Raw genomic sequence first — 21,988 nt, forward strand, 5'->3', positions numbered from 1 at the left:
TTGTAAATGAGTCACATAGAACTTGGCATAATTATGCCACTTTTTCCCGGAAATTTTTAGATAATTTCAATTCTATTTAAAATGCTACTAATTAGCAGACTGGACTGAAAGTTAGAATACTGGTCTTTCCATGGGCTTTAACATAAAATAATTGTGCATCCTTGTGTAGATCACTTCCCCTTATGGCCCCGATTTTTCCAGAGAATGAAGGTGTTGCAACACCATCCTTTAGACTCTCCCAGTCTTGCTACTTCCAGGATGTAAAATAAGAGGACAAGCAAGTCCCTCTTGGTCTGGGATGTGAGCCTTCTGTTTCAGGAGGCTCTGGGAATTCTGAGCATCAAAGCAGAGCATAATGTCCTCACCTCTTTTCATTGAAATAAGACCCATCACCCACAGGTCATGAGCTGCTGGAGGGCAGGCGCTGAGTCCTGGGCTGTTCAAAGCAGCAGTGCCTTGATCCTTCTCATCAGTAGTCATCATTAACCGTTGCAACAGCACTCTTTATATCTCTTCCTTCTCTAATGCTCTGGAGGTCATTGGTCAGTTAGCAGCACAGCAGTTAAAGAGTGGGAGGAGTTTGGTTTAGTGTACTCTTTGGTTGGGCATCCAGAATGGTGGGCATAGGTGTACCCCCGTGTATGAGGGAGTCACTCCTGTGGTATGTTCACTCATTTTGTAATAATGGTCATGGACAGAGGAAGCACCCTGAATAGCTTCAAAGTCAGACCATGTGGGAGTTGCTTCCACTAGGTCCCTAGCTCTTTCCCCTTTGATTTCAGGCTTTGTGTGTGTGTGTGTGTGTGTGTGTGTGTATATATATACACATATATTGGAGAAGACAATGGCACCCCACTCTGGTACTCTTGCCTGGAAAGTCCCATGGACGGAGGAGCCTGGTGGGTTCCAGTCCATGGGGTCACTAAGAGTCCGGCATGACTGGGCGACTTCCTTTACTTTTCACTTTCATGCATTGGAGAAGGAAATGGCAACCCACTCCAGTATTCTTGCCTGGAGAATCCCAGGGACAGAGGAGTCTAGTGGCTGCTGTCTATGGGGTCGCACAGAGTCAGACATGACTGAAGCGACTTAGCAGCAGCAGCATACATGTATTTAATTGCACATGCTAAAAACACAATCACTCAAGATTAATGTATTAAGTGATCTTGGGAACTAACATCAAGGGGTTGTCCTGCCAGCAGGGGCTTAGCAATTTAAAGGCTGTTTGGAGAAGGCAATGGCACCCCACTCCAGTACTCTTGCCTGGAAAATCCCATGGACAGAGGAGCCTGAAGGCTGCAGTCCATGGGGTCGCTGAGGGTCGGACACGACTGAGCGACTTCATTTTCACTTTCATTTTCACTTTCTGGTCCTGTTACTTGATCTCCAAATCTGATCTCCAATTCAGATAGAGATCTCAGATGCCCTCGGTTATATAAAGCCCAATCTCCTCTCCCAGAAAGAGGGTTTTCTTCAAACCTGTAGGCTGAAGGGTACTAGAGTAAGTGCACAGCTACAAAGAAAGCTATGCCCTTCAAAGGTCAAGATAATAAGATCAGCTGAGAAGCCATAACCGTCCTGAATCACTGTGTCTTGGGTGACCCATGGTCATTCTGGTTGCTGCAGATACTAGCTGTTTCGGTGCTAATTCAGAGACACGGATGCACAGTGTTGGAATCCCAGGATCAACGTTCCATGGTTGTTGACAACATTAATTGATCTCAAACAAGTAATTTAATTTAATCTTCTGGGTCTTAGTGTCCCTATCTGTACCATGAGGCCATTGTCTCAGGAAAGCAGGGATTCACTTTTGCTGCCAGGCCAGGCTCTGACACCACGTCGGACGTTGCTACTGATACTCGTGCCCTTTCACACCTGACGTTCTTTCTCAAAACAGTGCTCTAAGAAATCACTCACCAGTCACAACAAAAAAGACATGTGAGATGCAACATTTTGAGATCTGTGATCTAGCATTGGAGTGCTAGGAAATCCACTCTACAGGAAAACTGCGGGCGGGGGAAGGCTGATTGGTAGCACTTTCCAGTTTCCATGGTATAACAATTCCCACTTCAGCCATCTTAAGCTAACAGTGAAGCATAAAGTGGCCTGCAAAATTTCTAGGCATTTTATAGTCAGCTCTTGCAAATGGCTCAAAATCAGCTCCAGCATATTTCTGTCAGTTCCTTTGGGATTGACTGGTTTGGTCCTTGCAGTCCAAGGGACTCTCAAGAGTCTTTTCCAGCACAACAGTTTGAAGGCATCACTTCTTCAGCACTCAGCCTTCTATACTAGGTATTGCAATTAACAGCAGGCTCAATGTACCTTCTAAATATCAGGAAGACTTCCTGTCTCATCCCTGTTTTACCTAGATAAGGCCAGGTAACTAATTCTGGCACGTGTGTCCATTCTAAGTTAAAGGTGTGCATTTGGAATATGTCTGCCTGGGTCTCTGAGTGACTCTATGGAGCAGAGACCCTGCCAACACACATGAGGTATATAGCAGAGTAAGAAAGAACCTTATTAAGCCACTGGAATTAGATGGATCATGTTATACTACAGAAAAGTCTAGACTATTCTAAGTAGTACAGTTAATAAAGTACTTTCCAGACCTTAAATTATTGTGTTGGCCAAATATTCATTTGGGTTTCCCTGTAACATCTTATGGAAAAATCTGAACAAATTTTTCGGTCAACTCAATTTTATGTGTCTCCTATGTCCCTTCAGTCATGTCCAACTCTTTGCAACCCTATGGACTATAGCCTGCCAAGCTCCTCTGTCTGTGGAGATTCTCCAGGCAAGAATACTGGAGTGGGCTGCCATGCCCTCCTCCAGGGGATCTTCCAGACCCCAAGGTTGAACCTGCATCTCATGTCTCCTTCACTGGCAGGTGGGTTCTTTACCACTAACACCACCTGGGAAGCCCAACCCAATATAGAAGCTTGAATAAATGATCTGAGGCGACAACTAATATTGTTGAATTTATTGTTAATTAATTAATATATAATTCACAAATCCATAGATTTATTAGCCTATGAATAATCTTTGCTGGTATTGTAGCTCCTCCCTTGACTGTCATCTGAGGCCCACACTCCAATGATAGATTATTTTGTTCTTACCACTCAAAACTTTCCTCGAGCAAGTCCACTTTCTGAGCAGCTAGACTGTACCATGGGGCCATTTTGCCCCTGAAGTGCATGAGTTACTGTTTATCCAGGGCTGATTCTACATGCTCTGTACTTTACCAATTTAGAAAACATTTGCAGTATATAACACACTGCTGCAGCTATATATACATATATATATATATATATATATATATACACACACACAGAGAGAGAGAGAGGGAGAGAGAGAGAGAGAAATGAGACTTTCCTTAAATAAAAACATGAAACTTTTCTGATAAACAAGGAAAATAAGGAAACAATGCACAAGCTGAGGAAACAGCAAGGCTGAATCTTGATTATTCTTTATTTGTTACTACTAAAGTTATGACCAACCTAGATAGCATATTCAAAAGCAGAGACATTACTTTGCCAACAAAGGTTCATCTAGTCAAAGCTATGGTTTTTCCAGTGGTCATATATGGATGTGAGAGTTGGACTATGAAGAAGGCTGAGTGCCGAAGAATTGATGCTTCTGAACTGTGGTGTTGGAGAAGACTCTTGAGAGTCCCTTGGACTGCAAGGAGATCCAACCAGTCCATTCTGAAGGAGATCAGCCCTGGGATTTCTTTGGAAGGAATGATGCTAAAGCTGAAACTCCAGTACTTTGGCCACCTCATGCGAAGAGTTGACTCATTGGAAAAGACTCTGATGCTGGGAGGGATTGGGGGCAGGAGGAGAAGGGGACGACAGAGGATGAGATGGCTGGATGGCATCACCGACTCGATGGACATGAGTCTGAGTGAACTACAGGAGCTGGTGATGGACAGGGAGGCCTGGCGTGCTGCGATTCATGGGGTCACAAAGAGTCGGATACGACTGAGAGACTGAACTGATCTGACTGAACAAATGCTTGTATCTGGGCTTGTCCTTCACAAAGCTAATTGCTCTCTGACTCCATACGAATTACACTCTGCACCTGGCATTCTTTTCCCCCTTACACTCCCTTGTAGCATTTTTTGTTTCAGAAAAAAAAGTCATGGCAATAACTTCAGAAAAGACCAACCCTAGTTACCAAGTTGCCTGATGCCAGTTGTGGCTGTTTTGGAATTTTACACACACACACAAAAAAAAAAACAATAGCAAGACCTTCATTAGGATATACAACCTCTCCCTGTTTCGAAAGGACTGGGGTACAGTTCTTAAGGCAGTATTCTGTTCTGTTCCCTCTGCCTGGCAGAGAATAAAGCTACTCTTTCTTGGTCCTCCAAAACTCTATTTCTTTTTAGCACTGATGCAGAGAGAGCCAATATTTTGCAATTAATACCACACCAACAGCAACATTGGCAAGTGTTAGGCACAGCATATTCAGAATTGATCAACCTGGCAAACCTTAGGTATAGATAAGAGAGAGTTATCTGTGGTTTTATTTTGAGACATCTTAAAAATTCCTTCTGAATCCAAATAGCTTCCTAGTAAGTTTATAACACAGCTTGGAGTTCTCTTATTAAAATTATAGCACTTTGGCCAAGTAAACACCACACTTAATATAAATTTCCCTGAGAAGGGTATGGGTTGGTTATCAGTCACTTCCATCATCATAGGAATGATGATATTTGAAATAATTCCTTTCAGGTAGTTGGGTGAGATGTATGCATTAAAGAGCTTGAATTTTTGTGAAAGAAGAGAAATAGGCAAAAAGGAAAGAGGTCATTTGGAAGTACGAACATTGCCTAGGGAACTTACTTTTAAGTTCCTCAGCAATGCATGAATCAGTAAAAGAAGGTACAATGATCACTGACATTTTACATATGAGCACAACACTGAAAATCAGAGAAGGCAAATGTCTTGTCTTAGGTAGTACTGCTTATAAGAGATAAAGAACTGATTTAAATTCAGGGTGATGGTAATAATCATGTTTATTACAAACACAGGATACTTTGATTTAGTCTATGTCTAAAATGTAGAAGTCACCCTCTTTTTTCCAGATTTCTTTTTAGCTTGACATCATGTACCAGAATGTTTCAGAAAATCAAGTCAGAGCAGCAGACTTATTAATGGCAGGACAGAGATCAGGCTGAGGCTGGAAATACCCTGGGACTGGTTGAGCAGGTTGCTCATTCCCGCTCTAGGGAAGGATGGGGGGCTCATAAGAGCACAGAGAGAAGGCATTGGGTGTTGCGTGATGCTGGGCTTGTATCCATCTGTCTATTTCACTCAGGCATTTTTTAAAGAAACAAATATCTCTGGTCTCCCTACAATCCTGTCTAAACCATCCTGTCCATAGAGGTGGAGAAAGCAATTCTGTCCTCATGAGTTAATGGTTTGGAGGAAGAGGAACAATAAATGACAAGCAAAGAAATGAACTGCATTTGCAACAAACATTATGAAAATGAAAGGAATGCCTTGAGAAATGGTTGCAATCTTGCTCTTTGGTGAAGTCCTCTAAGACAGGAATGGGGTGGTATGTGACGTCTGGTGTGTCCTCGGTCAAGGGCAGTAAGATGTGACTTACTTCCAGCAAGGAGAATGGCTGGAAGATTTCCATTTTCTCACTGGCTCAGCAACCCCACCATCCCAAACCCAAGAAACCTACAGATACAAGGATGAGAAGCTGGAAAAATCAAACTGGTCATAGTAATAAACACAGGAGTCCCATAGCAGGAGTTTTAACTTAGCCCTGGCCTCTCAGAAGGTTGCCTTTATGCCCACCCCAGAACACCAGATAGGGCAAAATATCAATGATAATAACTACCAGGGATTTAGAATAACCAAGCACAGTGATAGAATCCATGCTTGTGAACAGCCTAGACAGGAAAACTGGGTCAGATTTTGTACAAAGGAAGCCAAGAAAGATGAGTAACAAGGGACCAGAAAAACAGGGTAATGATGACCAGGTGCATGTGTTCCGTAATTGCTTCCTATTCCCTGTGTAACCATGTGACATATTTCACATTCAACAACAAATTTAGCTGAGTGTGGGCCTACAACGGGTCAGGAATATTATTATGTTTATTGTCAAGTCACATTATGTAACGTCTTCATTTTGGGCCAAAAACGTAAAACAGCACTATTTCTAGACACAGCAAGACCATATCCTCCTACAGCAGAAGATTCTTGGAAAGCTCGTGTAGTCTTTCATTTTCCAACTCCAAGCAAGGAGAATGGCTGGAAGATTTCCATTTCAACTCAGATAAAGGCATTTCTCCATGGTGGCCTTACCCAGAACTTCCTGGAGTTTTGAGTATTCTTTCTAAGAAGGCCATGAAGGACAGCTTGAATAGAGAATCTGAAAGCCAGGATAAGATTGGAAGGAAGTGCCAGGGTATTGGATATAGCAGTTTATATAGTTAGACATACCAGGGTTCAAGTCCAAGCTTAGCTAATTTATGTGTGAACCTGGGCCAACTGCTTAAGGATTCTAACAGTCAGAATCTAGCTTCGATTCAAATGCCATCTGAATATTTAAGCAGAAGGCATTTGATTCAGGATTTACACAGGTAATGAGAAAGCTTAGAAGTCTAATACTGCTATATTTAACATGGATAATGAACAAGGACCTACTGTATACACAGGGAACTCTGCTCAGTGTTATGTGGCAGCTTGGATGGGAGAGGGGTTTGGGGGAGAATGGGCACAAGTATATGTATGGCTGAATTACTTTCCTGTTCACCCAAAACTATTACAACATTGTTAATCAGCCACACTCCAATATAAAATAAAAAAGTCTAAGAGAGGGGAGTCAGGCACTTAGTAATAGCAGGAAGCCATTACACCCTGAGACGACAGGGGACAGAGGGAGAGAATGCCAAAACTATAGTCAAGGACTAGGAGGACTTCCAGAAGCTGGCATCATGGCAGGTTTCTTTGTCAGGGGCTGAAACCAAAGAAGGGATGCAGTCACTGTAGGAGCCCTGGGGCAGAAACAGAAGGAGAGGCCTATCCTGGCTTCCCTTCCACCAGTCTTCCATCAGTGCCTGCAAATGGCCAGACCTAGACAGACGTCTGCCTGGAAAACATCCTGAAGGGGTCAGCTGCCCTGCCACACAGACCTCAGTCCAACATGGGCACTCAGTTATAAAAGTTATTAAAATAGTCGTTGTAAACAACTATTTAATAAGACAAATAACCAGTGGTATCCTGGTAAAGGTTTGGGCTTCCCTGCTGGCACAGGTGATAAAGAATCTGCCTGCAATGCAGGAGACCCGAGTTCAATCCCTGGGATCAGAGGATCCCCTGGAGAAGGGAATAGCTACCCAGTCCAGTATTCTTGCCTGGAGAATCCCATGGACAGAGGAGCCTGGCAGGCTACAGTCCATGGGGTCACAAAGAGTCGGACATGACTGAAGTGATTAACACTTTCACTTTTTTCACACTGGTAAATGTTTAGCAACTGACTCTCTGGGGAGAAAGTCCTAAATTGTTGCTGGTTTCCATGATAGGAATTCCCCCTCCACCCACACTGCATCATGGTTAATTTCAAACGTCTACTGTGCCACTAAACATGGCATTGAGAAGGCCAGCTCCCACAGGAGGTATAAGCAACTCCAGTACAGTGTTGAAAATTAGCATATGAGGAAACTAGCAAACACACGTACAGTTCACAGAGAACAGCACTAATGCCCATAGTTGAAAATTGCAGAGGAATATAGCAGGGGTTTTGCTCTGCGTAATTAAATTTCTCAGATTTGGACTGTACCCCTTTTTAAGTCCATAGGTTGCTCATCAGTTGGAGCCACATCATGAGATAATCATTCTTTATAGATATTTTTGAAGAGATCTGTATTACATAGGTGATAATCTATGATGGTTTGCATGTTGGCTTTCCAGAAATACAAATCCCAAACTTCCCTTTGCTTTGAAACTAAGTTGTAAACCCTGACCCTCATGAACTTCTCTTGATGTCAGGGGGATAACATCAGCCCTTTTTACCTGAACTCTCAGTAGGAATTGTTCTGCATATCATGATGCAGATGAGGCCATGGTGTTATCTTGGGGCTTCGTCAGGCTATCTTTTCTCACATCTCTCACTGTCTTTGTCATCCTGTCACTGAACAAAGTAAGGGCAAGCTGGCAGAGCTCCTTGGAATCACCAACAAATGCCATGCTTGGGTTTCTGATTTGCTGACTTCTGTGATTATGTGAAAGTACTACAGCCATCACAAGACCAGCCCATTCTTCTAATGAGCTCTTCACAGAGTTCTCGCATTACTATTGCTTTCAACGATTTAGGAGGCAATGTTTTGGAGATACATTGATCCTTGTATCTTCGTGTGGAATTGGCAGTTCTGAAGACATGCCAGAGAATACAATGATGGCATCTGGAGTGCAAAGAGCCCAATAGCTGGCCAAACATATATGAGTAAAATAAACATAAGGTGTACCTCTTTTCTCCAGTTGTTTTACCAGTGTGTTAAAATCAATCAAGAGCTGACCCATTTATTAATTTCCACTTTGGAAAATATGAATGAAGATGTGTAAAGCTCAGGGAAAGCACCTGCGATGTAACAGTAAAAATAAAACAATTCTTGTTTTCATGATACCTTCAAGATATTTCTAGTCTAGTATAAGAGAAGGCAATGAGAACTGACAATTATAGTCAATGTTATTGCTGATGAGGAAGGCTAAGCCTGAGTTGTTCCAGAAGCACTAGTAAAAGGCAGTGGGAATGTCACTCAGGAAAAGAATTGACCCAATAGAGACCTGAAATTCGTATAAAGGATTGTGAAGAGAGAGGCAATACTATTTCAGGTAACCCCAACAGATTGTGAAAAAGGCAGGAACAAAGGAAGAATTATAGGGGGATTCCATTTGAGCATCAAAGTACTGATGCTTTGCAACTGTGTTGCTGGAGAAGATTCTTGAAAGTCCCTTGCACAGCAAGGAGATCAAACCAGTCAATCCTAAAGGAAATCAACCCTAAATATTCATTGGAAGGACTGATGCTGAAGCTGAAGCTCTAATACTTTGCCCACCCGATATGAAGAGCCAACCCAAGAGCCACTGGAAAAGCCCTTGATACTGGGAAAGATTGAGGGCAGGAGGATAAAGGGACAACAGAGGACGAGATGGTTGGATGGAATCACTGACTCAATGGACATGAGTTTGAGCAGATTCCAGGAGAGAGTGAAGGACAGGGAAGCCTGACTAGCTGCAGTCCACGGGGTCACAAAGAGCTAGACACGACTGAGCGATGAACAACAATTCCTGGCCAGATGCTATGTTTACCTTCCTACTTGAAATAACCAAAAAAATATACGAGGCTATGATTTCCAAGCCCCACTCAAAGAACAAAAGGTAGCCATCCTTGTGGGGACAAGAAACAAGTGAGATAAGTCCGAAAACTGCCCCCCTCTTTATAGTTTTGAAAGAATTCTCAGGCTATGATAAAGGAAGCAGGAACCAGGCAGAAAGCAGGGGACTCTAGACTGATGAGATACAACTGAAAGTCCAGAGTGGGCAATGAGACTGGAATTCATGGGAAAGTGAACCAGAGGGGAGAGGCATGCACAGAGGGAAAACTCTAAGGATATGCAGAAGGCCCCTTAAAGTACTCAGCTGAGTACTGGTTCATAGGTGCATGTGAAAAACTAGCCAAAGTCAGAAAAAAAAAAAAAAATTACCCAAACAGATTAGGAGGAACAGTACCCAGTGTTCACAAAGGACCATACATAGTAGCCAGACTAGAAAGCCTCATAATTAAAGGATTAAAGGTACATTTAGGTAGCACAGTCAGAAGGGTCTTGCATCTGTAGTGAAAAATAATCATCTTTGGATCAAATTCTGGTCTGGAAACTTCTAAACAATTCTTAAAACAAGATTGAAAAGGATCAAATTGTCTCTAACTTAATGCAACCTGGGGAAAAGTTACATTATACTTATACTGCTACTGCTAAGTCACTTCAGTCATATCCGACTCTGTGCGACCCCATAGACTGCAGCCCACCAGGCTCCCCCGTCCCTGGGATTCTCCAGGCAAGAACACTGGAGTGGGTTGCCATTTCCTTCTCCAATGCATGAAAGTGAAAAGTGAACGTGAAGTCGCTCAGTTGTGTCTGACTCCTAGCGACCCCATGGACTGCAGCCTACAGGCTCTTCTGTCCATGGGATTTTCCAGGCAAGAGTGCTGGAGTGGGGTGCCATTGCCTTCTCCGACATTATAAGAATACAAAAATATCCAGCACTTAAAAAGGTACAATTCACAATGTCCTGCGTCCAATTAAATATTACCAGACATAATATAGAAAAAATATGACTCTTCATGAGAAGAAAAACACATCAAAACTAATGCAGAATAGAAAGTTATTAAAATTAGCATACAGTTATTATTAACTATATTTCATATGGACAAACATAGAGATTAAAATTATGATGCATATGATTAAAAATACACGAGATTAGATTAGTGGCAGGTAAGAGATTGTTGTTGTTGTTTAGTTGCTAGGTTGTGTCTGACTTGTCTGCTACCCCATGGGACAGGACAGGTCCTATACTGAGTCCTCTGTAAGAGAATCTCACCAGGCTCCTCTGTCCATGGGATTTCCCAGGCAAGAATACTGGGGTGGGTTGTCATCTCCTTCTCCAGGGGATCTTCCCAAAGCTGGGAACAAACCTACATCTCCTGCATTGGCAGGCAGGTTCTTTACCACTGAACCACCAGGGAAGCCCAAATAAAAGGTAAGACATTGCAAAATAAAAATTTACTGCATTCTGGGACAACATTAAATGGCTAATATGTAGGTAATTAGAATTCCCAAAAGAAATAAGATTGGAGACTATTTGGAGAAAAATGGGTGAAACTTTCCAAAATTGATTGAAATTATAAACCATAGACCCCAGAAGCTCGACAAGCTGGAAGTCAAGAACAGAAATAAAGAAAATAACATGTGCACCATGAGCCACTTGCTTATAACCAGTGACAAAGGGGAGAGTTTAAAAGAAGACAGAGAGAAAAAAGGCAAAATTATGGACCCAAGGTCAAAAATAAGAACTGATTTCTCACAAAAGCTCTGTAGAAGAAAAGAGAGTGGGGCAACACTGTAAAAATACTAAAAGGAAAAAAAATCTGTCAGTCTAGAATTTTCTACTTTGTGAAAATGTATAGTTAGTTTAAAACTAAATGCAAACTGAAGACTTTTTCAGGCATAAAAGAGACAAATTCGGGGCCAACTGACCCTATGGGTGTGTCTGTCTGTCTGTCTGTCTGTGTATATATATATATATATATATATATATACATACATACATGTTGCGTGAGAGTGATATATATATACCACTCTCACGCAACATTAAAATAACAAAACAAAGAATAATAGTCACTCATTTCATAATGATAAAGGTATTAACTTGTCAAGAGAATATAGTCATCCAAAATATTTATAGAAATGCAAGGAGAGATGGACAAATCTACAATTTAAAGATTTCTATACCTTTGTTTCAATAATTCTTGGAACGACGGACTGAAAATTCAGTAAAGATATATAAGATTTGAAAAATATTATCAATTAACAACGTAATCGACAATTATAGAACACCCCACTTAACAGCAGCAGAGTTTTGGATCCTTTGATGCAAGTACATAACATTTAAAAACAAACTACATTCTAGGCAAGGTATAAAGATACTTCACAGGATTTAATTCATACAAATTACAATGGGGTTTAATTAGACACAGCATAAAAATGTATGGGAAACTGAACAAAATACTTCTGAACGAACTTTAGGTCAAAGGCAGCAAAAATGAAAATAGAGTGTGTTTAACTAATTAAAAATAAAAAACAGAGCAGTACATGGAGAAAACATATAGCACTGAATGCCTTTATTAGAAAAGAGAAAGGATTCCAAAAGAGCAGAAATAAATAAGACAGAAAACAGTAAAGCTATGGAGAAAATCAATGTATTAACCAAAAGACATATATTTTTAACAAATCAACAAATTGACACAGTTGTAGCCAGGCTAATGAAAAAAGTGAGAGAAAGCAGACAGGAATTAACAATATCATGAATGAGTCTGCTGACATCGCTATAAATCTACAGATATTAAAAGACACATGAAAAGATGCTCAACATCACTCATTATCAGAGAAATGCAAATCAAAACCACTATGAGATACCATTTCACACCAGTCAGAATGGCTGCGATCCAAAAGTCTACAAATAATAAATGCTGGAGAGGGTGTGGAGAAAAGGGAACCCTCTTACACTGTTGGTGGGAATGCAAACTAGTACAGCCACTATGGAGAACAGTGTGGAGATTCCTTAAAAAACTGGAAATAGAACTACCTTATGATCCAGCAATCCCACTGCTGGGCATACACACTGAGGAAACCAGAAGGGAAAGAGACACGTGTACCCCAATGTTCATCGCAGCACTGTTTATAATAGCCAGGACATGGAAACAACCTAGATGTCCATCAGCAGATGAATGGATAAGAAAGCCGTGGTACATATACACAATGGAGTATTACTCAGCCATTAAAAAGAATACATTTGAATCAGTTCTAATGAGGTGGATGAAACTGGAGCCTATTATACAGAGTGAAGTAAGCCAGAAGGACAAACACCAATACAGTATACTAACGCATATATATGGAATTTAGAAAGATGGTAACGATAACCCTGTATACGAGACAGCAAAAGAGACACTGATGTATAGAACAGGCTTATGGACTCTGTGGGAGAGGGAGAGGGTGGGAAGATTTGGGAGAATGGCATTGAAACATGTGAAATGTCATGTATGAAACGAGATGCCAGTCCAGGTTCAATGCACGATGCTGGATGCTTGGGGCTGGTGCACTGGGACGACCCAGAGGGATGGTATGGGGAGGGAGGAGGGAGGAGGGTTCAGGATGGGGAACACACGTATAATTTTTTTAAATTAAAATTGAAAAAAAAAAAAAAAGAAGCTTTCTCTATCTCCTTTATACTTTAATAAAACTTTATTACACACACAAAAAATAATAAATAAAAAAATAAAAGGATGACACGGGAATATTTTATAATTTTATAAATTAATGTGAAAACTTACATGACATGGACAAATTTCTTAAAAGACTAAGACAAATTTCTTAAAAGACAAACTAAGCATATTCCCTTTCCTCCCTGTGCGTGGGCACTCAGTCGCTTCAGGCATGTCCAACTCTTTGTGACCCCATGGACTGTAGTCCGTCAGGCTCCTCTGTCCATGGGATTCTCCAGGCAAGAATACTGGAGTGGGGTGCCATGCCCTCCTCCAGGAGATTTTCCTGACTCAGGGATTGAACCTGGGTCTCTTATGCTCCTGCATTGGCAGGCAGGTTCTTTATCACTAGCGCCACCTGGGAAGCCCCCCTTTTCTCCCTACCTCTCACAAACAACTACTTCAGGCTCAACTGGTTTTAACTATGTAGGCTCTACCAAACATTTAAAGAAGTGACACCAAGTTCCCACGCTCTTATAGAAAATTTAAATGGAGGGACTCTTTATAAACTTATTCTATAATGTCAATATTACTTTGATACCTAAACCAGACAAAGATATTAGCATAAAATTGCACATCAATATTCTCAAATACACAGATAAAACATTCCAAAAATGTTAGCAAATAAAATTAGACAATATGTAAAATTGATACTATATCATGACCAAGTAGAATGTATGCCTGACATGCAAAATTGGTTTAATATTTGAAAATCAATCAAAGCAATTTGCCATATTAATAGCTAAAAAAGAAAAAAATATGATTATCTCAATAAAGCAAGGGAAAAAAGCAATTGAAAAAAGTCGACAGCCATTTCTGATAAAAACTCTCAGAAAATCAGTGAATTTCCTTAATATGATAGTGGGCATTTACAAAAATGATAAAATATATATGAGCATATGTAATGGTGAAAGACTGAATGCTTTCCCCAAATATCAGGAACAAGAAAAGGTATTTGCTCTCAATCTTTCTACTCAGCGTTTTAATGACGGGCCTACATAATGCAATAAAGCAAGAAGAAGAAAAAATAATAAAAGTCATCCAAATTGGAAAGACATAGCTAAAACTTTTGTATTTGCAAATTACATAATTGTCTATGTAGAAAATCTGATGAAACCTTCAAAATTACTACTAGAACTCATATGTATGTTTAGTGATGTTGCTAATTACAAAATCAATGTTTCCAAATCAATTATACTTTTGTATAAAACATAATAGGAAGTTTAAAAATGAAATATCATTTATAGTACATTCAAATATGAAATATTTAGGAATAAATTTGACAATAATGTGCAAAGCCTGTACACTAAGTATTACAAGAGAAATAATACATTTCTATTGGAATGACAAAAATTAAAAAGATTGACTATATCAAGTGCTAACTTGGCAAGGATATGGTGGAACTAGAAATCTCATGGACAGTTGATTAGAGTATAAAATGGTGCAAACTATTTGGAAGACAGCTTAGCAGTTTCTTTAAAACTGAATATAAACATATACACACCTACCCTGTGATCCAGGGCTTTCCAGATAGTGCTGGTAAAGAACCCGCCTGCCGATGAAGGAGACGAGAGAGACAGGGGTTCGACCGCTGGGTGGGGAAAGTCCCCTGGAGTAGGAAATGGCTACCTACTCCAGTATTCTTGCCTGGAAATTCCATGGGGAGAGGAGCCTGGAGGGCTACAGTCCATGGGGATGCAGAGTTGGACACAACAGAGCACAGACACACACTCCCACCATGCGACCCAGCCACTCCACTCCTGGGTATTTAACCAAGAGGAATGGAGCATATATCTGTACAAAGACTTCTAAACAAATCTTCAGAGCAGCCTTATACATATCTCAAAACAGAAAGCAACTGGAAAATGTATGGACAAACGGTATTATGTCCATACGATGGAGTACTATCAGCAATTAAGAGGAATGAAATGCTGATACCCAGGATGATATGGGTGCAAAAATAATGAACCCAAAATAATTAAGCTGAGCGACAAAGCTGAAGAACCATAAGTGACATGATTCCATTTATATAAATCTCTAGAAAATTCACACTAATCTATAGTGACAGCAAGCAGATCAGTGACTGCTTAGTGTGGGGAGAGAGACAGAGAGAGAACACTGAGGAACAGGAGGAATCTTTGCAGGATAATTGTTATGTTCGCTATCTTGATTGTACTGATGGCTTCACAGGGGTATACATATGTCAAAACTTATCAAGCTGTATACTTTAAACAAGTATACTTTATCGTGTGTCAATTATGCGTCTATAAAGCCATTTAAAAAGACAGGGAGAGAGAATGAGATGAAGCCTAAGTTAAGTCGTTCAGCAAGATGGGCATAGATGTGAGTGTTTGCTGCCAAACTGCAAGGATTGGAAGGGAGTTGGGCAGAAAGCGAAAGGTCTCTGTAAGGCATGAAATGAGTCTGCATGTTTTCCTAAGGACGAAAGGAAGCAATGGGACATTTTAAAGCGTGTGCGTGTGTGTTCTCTCTGTAAAGTTAATTCATGCTTTCCTTTTTAATCTTTTTAATCTTTATCTGTTTCTTACCAAAGTAATCAAACCTCCCCCACCACAAAAAATAAATAAATAAAAATAAAAAATACCTTTTTCCAAGTACTTATATACTAAACACTCATCACAGTCCACCAGGTCTTCCTAATTTTGGACCATCCTCAGCCCCTCTGATCTCGCCATAACAGCTAATGAAGACTGACATGCTGAATGGGTTCCTTAAATCCTGTTATTTCCATGGATATTCATGAAAGATGGCCTCTTCATAATCCATTTTCGACAGAGACATCTAAATCAGTTTAGTTTCCCCCTGCCTCCCTATCTCCACTTCCCAGTGGAGAAATAGAGTTAAAAATTCTGCAAGGGTCTTAAATCCTAAAGCCTGTCATTTTTGCATAACCTTGGCTTATCAAAATCTCTTGTTGAAACACAACTTTCTTAAATAGGAAAGAGACTAATAACACAGGTCTCATAGTGTAGTGATTATAATAACCTTCAACATATGTAACATATGTAAAGCTCCCAGCAGAGAATCTTACAACAGCATTGAGGTTAATTCCCTCTGGTCAACTCTTATCTCTTCTCATCTTCCTCTCTCTTAGGAATATTTCCACTAAATGAGACCCAAATAGCCCATTCTGTTCTCCAGTCACAAATTTAGCTGAGTGTAAATCCATAATCCATTCATAGGAAGCATTATTTAAAATTAAAAAAAAAAAAAACTAAGATGGCCATTATGAGAAACACAGACTCAGAATTGGCTTGGGTATGAGCCCTGACCTGGATTTTAATCAACACAGCCAGTGTTTTCAAGTCAGGGCCAAATTCTTGTGACACATAATACAAAATTTATGAACTTACTGAAACTGATTTATAAACTGATAAAGGATAATATAACCATATAGAGCTGGTTGCAAAATAACTAGAGGGCAAAATTGAAGTTTTATTAAAATGACCTCAGTCGTTTTTATCTCATACCTGTGCTGGATAAATAGTCATTTTTGTAGGATCCATAAACACCAAGGAACTCCCACCCCATTTCTAATGCACGAAGTACCAGAGTTAGAAGAAAGTCATCCCAGGAAATAAAGCTCATATAAACATGAATTCAATAAACTTTTAGTAAGTGCCTAGTCTATGCCAGGCTCTGGCAAAGGCAAACATCAAAAACACATTTACTATCAGGGGGCCCTCAGTCTATTGGAGAAGGCAAACCTGTCAACCAAAAGAGGGGGTAGGTACAGGGTATTGATAGGTCAGAAGAAGCTTTACTGGAAAAGTAAATTACTGTGTATGCTCCAGAAAAGTATATTTTTCTGATCTCAGGGTTCATCCCTTCATTCATTCAATCACTCAGTAAATATTGAGTTTCTGCCATCCACCATAGTGGATAGTGCTGGGCCTAATTTCTTTTTTTGTCTATCAAATTGGCACGTTACATGTTTACTTTTCTTTTTCTTCCAACCAAACCAAGTTCCTGGAGGACACAGACTGTCTTCCCATCAATAAGATACTTAATATTTATCATTCATTATTTGCTGAAACAATATAAGATCAATGTTTATTGATTGGCTTGGTTAGAAGAAAAAGAAAATATAAAGGAACCTCTGGAGATGGTAAAAGAAAATGCTTTCCACATTTTGCCAGAGATGGTCTTTGAGACCTCCCTACCATTCTTCTCTGCAAGGAAGGCAAGTGCTTCATTACTGGTATTCTCCTGCAAGGAATATGGCTTTTGCATATCTTCAACATGCAGTCTTCTACCCAAATTCCCTGTTAAGCATTTTAGAGTCTAGCATTGGGAACAGAGTGGGGGTTGGGTAGAACCCAGTGCCATATGAGGTTAAGACTGTGATAGCAATACCACATAATTTAAATTCTCAATTCAGGAAGAGTCTTCATGCTGTGAGCCGGGCCAAACCAGTAACCTTTTGCACATCCTGGCATCTATCACAATAAAAAATCACAGAATTAGAAGAAATGGATCATTGTTTGAAATCTAGTACGGTGGTTCTGTATAAATCATAAATATAAATCATAAATCCAGGCAAGAACACTGGAGTGGGTTGCCATGCCCTCCTCTAGGGGATCTTCCCAACCCAGGGATCAAACCCGCATCTCTGGTGTCTCCCACATTGGCAGGAGGGTTCCTTACCACTAGTTCCACCCGGGAAGTCATTATTTATTTATTATTTATTATTATTTACATTTTAATTGCTCTTTTATTTTTATTGAAATAAGCTTTTCCCAAAAATGGATTTTCTATCATTACTATGAGCCGTAACAGAATAGAGATTGAAACTCACATATACACTACTATACACAAAATAGATAACTAAAGAGAACCTATTGTATAGCACAGGGAGCTCTACTCAATACTCCGTGGTGACCTATAAAAGGGTAGGAAATCCAGAAAGGAGGGGACATATATATATATATATAGCTGACTCACTTGGCTGTACAGTAGAAACTAACAACATTGTAAAGCAATTAAACTACAGTAAAAGTTCTTTTAAAAAACAACCATCTTCTGGAGACTCTTGAATGAAGTTTAAGAGATCTCTGGGATAACATCAAACATGCCAACCTTTGCATTATAGGGGTCTCAGAAGGAGAAAAGAGGGTGAAGGGGGTCGAAAATGTATTTAATGAAATCATGGCTAAAAAGTTCTCACCCTAAAGAAGGAAACAGATTTCTAGGTTCAGGAAGCGTGAGCATGCATGCTCAGTTATGTCCAACTCTTTTGCAACCCCCATGTATTGTAGCCCACCAGGCTCCTCTGTCCAGGAGATTTCCCAAGCAAGAATAGTGGGGTGTGTTGCCATTCCCTTCTCCAGGGAATCGTCCCAATTCAGGAATCGAAGCCGTGTCTCCTAGACTACAGGCAGATTCTTTACCATCTGAGCCAGCACGGTGCAGGAAGCACAGAGCGTCCAAAGCAAGATGAACCCAAATAGACTTACATCAAGACATTTCATCAGTAAAATGGCTAAAGTTAAAGAGAGGATTCTAAAAGCAAAAATAGAAAAAGAGTCAGTTAGAAGGGAATCCCCATAAGGCTATCAGCTAATTTCTCTACAGGTCAAAAGGGAGTGGCAAGCAATATTTAAAGTGCCGACAGGGAAAAACCTGCATCTTAGGATCCTCTGCCCAGCAAGACTATCACATAGAATTGAAAAAGAGATAAAGAAATTTCCAGACAAGCAGAAACTAAAAGTGTCCATCATTAATAAACTGATCCTGAAAGAAATGTTAAAAGGTCTTCTCTAAGTAGGCTGAGGATTAACCACTTAAGCTAGGGCAGAGATTAAAAGAGCCCATTGCTGTAATTGTTGTTTAGTCAGTAAGTAATGTCCAGCTCTTTTGCTGCCCCATAAACTGTAGCCCACCAGGATTCTCTGTCCATGAGATTTCCCAGGCAAGAATACTGGCATGGGTTGCCATTTCCTTTTCCAGGAGATCTTCCCGCCCCAGGGATCGAACTCCTATCTCCTGCATTAGCAAGTAGATTCTTTACCACTGAGCCAAAAGAGCCCGTACTGGGTTTGCATCCCGTCTCCACTGCTCTTTAGCTGTATGACATCAGTTAACTATTTTCCTTACTTCAGTGTCTCATCTGGAAAAGGATGTAACAATAGCACCCAACTCATAGGCTTGCCCTGGGGGTTAATGAGATCAAAAGATGGTAAACATGGTGGTGCCTGCGTGGATTAAATATTCAAGAACTATTGGCTACTTTTATCATCAGGACATAAACTATCTTCTGTAAACCAAAGGCAACCCTATCAGTCAATACTAGGAAAACAAAGGCATTATTCTTAAATTCCGGCCATGTAGTGCTGCTCTGAGGCTACAGACCTCAGGCTTACTCTCTTTTTGCTGAAAGACAGTATTGGTGAGTGTTCAAGGGTAGTCAAGAGTAGCACCAAACTGAGACTTTCTCTTTGGTGTGATCAGGAGGATGAAAGGTGATTTATCATGTACATTTTGTACATGATCCAAGAGGATTTAATTTCTTTTGCCTAGGCACATCCTGAAAACCAAATGCTGCCAGCTGGACATGAACTCCATGTTCAGAAAGACATATTTTGAAGTGCTTGAGTGCACACCTGCAAATGGGCATCCTTGTCTCTTCACGAGTCCAAATTTTGCTCTGGGATAAAACTGTCACTGCTATATCTCCATCCCAAGAGGTTTTGACAACTGCTGGGTAAGTATTCTGTACCGCATACCCACTAAAGGTAAGGATGGCATCTTAGACATAGATTCTACTCCACTCTTGACTCAGATTCACAAAGGTGGTATATGTGTGTGTGTGTGTGTGTGTGTGTATGTGTGTTAAGTTGCTTCAGTTGTGTTTGACTCTTTGCAACTCTATGGGATGAAACCTGCCAGGCTCCTCTGTCCCTGGGATTCTCCAAGCAAGAATACTGGAGTGGGTTGCCATGCCCTCCTCCAGGGGATCTTCCTGACCCATGAATCGAACCCACATCTCTTAAGTCTCCTGCATTGGCAAGCACATCTTTTACCACTAGTGCCACCCGGGAAACCCCACCTTGGAGGTGGCCCTTATTAAAGATAGAAAAAGCCCTGATGTGGGGAGGGGAGAAGCCACCCATGATGACAAGAATGCATCTGGAGGGTCAGGGGCAGCCAGGAAGGAGGCCTGCTCTGCAGGGAATCAGACTGTTGAAATACATAGGCAAACAGAGCCGGTTGTCCAATTTAAGATATGATAATGGGAGTCAGGATGCTAATGCTTCCTGCCAGCGCATGCTTTATCCAGGAGATCATGGGAGGAAGTATCGGCTAGAACTGGAAAGGCCTCAGGTTGAATCTGTCATCAAGTCTGGAATCAACAACAGCTGACATTCCAAGGATCCACAGAGGACTGGAGAATTGGATGGAAAGAGATCCTAGCAACTGGCTGTGAGCAAGAGGCATTCACTTTTCTCCTGCTCTTCTCATTCATTCATTAAAAACAAAGCAAACAAAACATATGTTGTGTACCTACTATGTAGATAGCTCTTTTTCACCGTAGTAGACCCTGTATAGATGAAAACGTTTATATCTATATGTATAGATATAAACGTCTAAATGTGTTACAGTCCAGTAAGGGACACCTGTACAAGTAACTATGGTCCAAGATATAAAATAAACTAATTAGAGATAAGTTATAAAGGAATTTACAAAAAGGAGATTCCATTTACAACCATGGGATCTATATCTTTAAGGATGATGAGACTCAGACGTCTAACGCTGGGAAAACAGACACAAGAAACAGAGAAGGGCATGCAAGCCAACATGTGTGGGAAATACAGGCATTTTCTAGGAACAGTGGGTCATTAAATAAAGCTAGATTGGCAGAGAGCTTAAAGAACTGGGTGCAATGATGTGGGGCCAATTAATAGAGAGTTCTTGAATGACAAAAGAAGCGGTTTCAGTTTGTTGGTGTTGTTTAGTCACTAAGTCATGTCTGACTCTTTGCAACTCTAGCCCGCCAGACCCCTCTCTCCAGGCAAGAAAACTGGAGTGGGTTGTGATTTCCTTCAGCAGGGCATTTTCCTAACCCAGTGATCGAACTGGCAAAAATGCATCTTTGTCTAAATCCTGCTTAGGAGTACGGGCTGGAAGACAGCCAAGGAGTCTTAGAGGTTTCCTTGACCATGTGTCCTGTCATCCACCATCGCCCCCAACTCCAGACACATGCTTAACTGTGCAGTATGGCTTCACTGCCCCTCCATCGCCTACAGCCCATGCACACTCACGCTTTTGGACATGATGCGATCTCCTGCTGGAGAACTGGAAGCCAGGTAAAGCTCTGCGTGCTTCCGTTATTTGATTGAGAGGGCCAAGGCACTTTCCCCCACAGCCAGAAGGTGGGAGCTTGGGGAGACGAGCAGAGCGAAGGGAAAGTCAATCTTAGAGCCTATCTGAGATTCCCCAGTCCCCGCTGGCCAGACTCACGGCTATGCAGCTAAACATCAGAGTGCATGTTTTTCTCTTCTCCCCTTCTTTGCCCAGACCCACATGACAAGCACTGGGATGAAATGCCCCCTTGCCTGGTGACAAAACCATAGCAGCAGCTGTAGCCCGCTCTTCAGAGAGGTAATGAGGATTCATTTCCATTTTATCACTTCTGTCACGTCTGCGTTTCCCCCTCTGCGTTATTGTGTTATTATGGCTGAAATTGATTGCCGTAACCGAGAAGGCAACTAAATCCCATCCTTACACCCTCCCTCCCTCCAGCTCCCTGGAGCCCTTTCCTCTCAACCTTGTCTCTTTTTGCTCAACATCCTTCCCCCGGCCACCTCCTCCTGCTGCGGTATGTTAACAGGAAAGAAAAATTCATCTGAAACAATTTACGAGGTGACTCAGCAATCTATGTTCTCCCAGCCGCCTGGCCGGGTTGAAG

This window comes from Bos indicus, chromosome 21 (genome assembly GCF_029378745.1).
Source record: "Bos indicus isolate NIAB-ARS_2022 breed Sahiwal x Tharparkar chromosome 21, NIAB-ARS_B.indTharparkar_mat_pri_1.0, whole genome shotgun sequence".
Classification (NCBI taxonomy): domain Eukaryota; kingdom Metazoa; phylum Chordata; class Mammalia; order Artiodactyla; family Bovidae; genus Bos; species Bos indicus.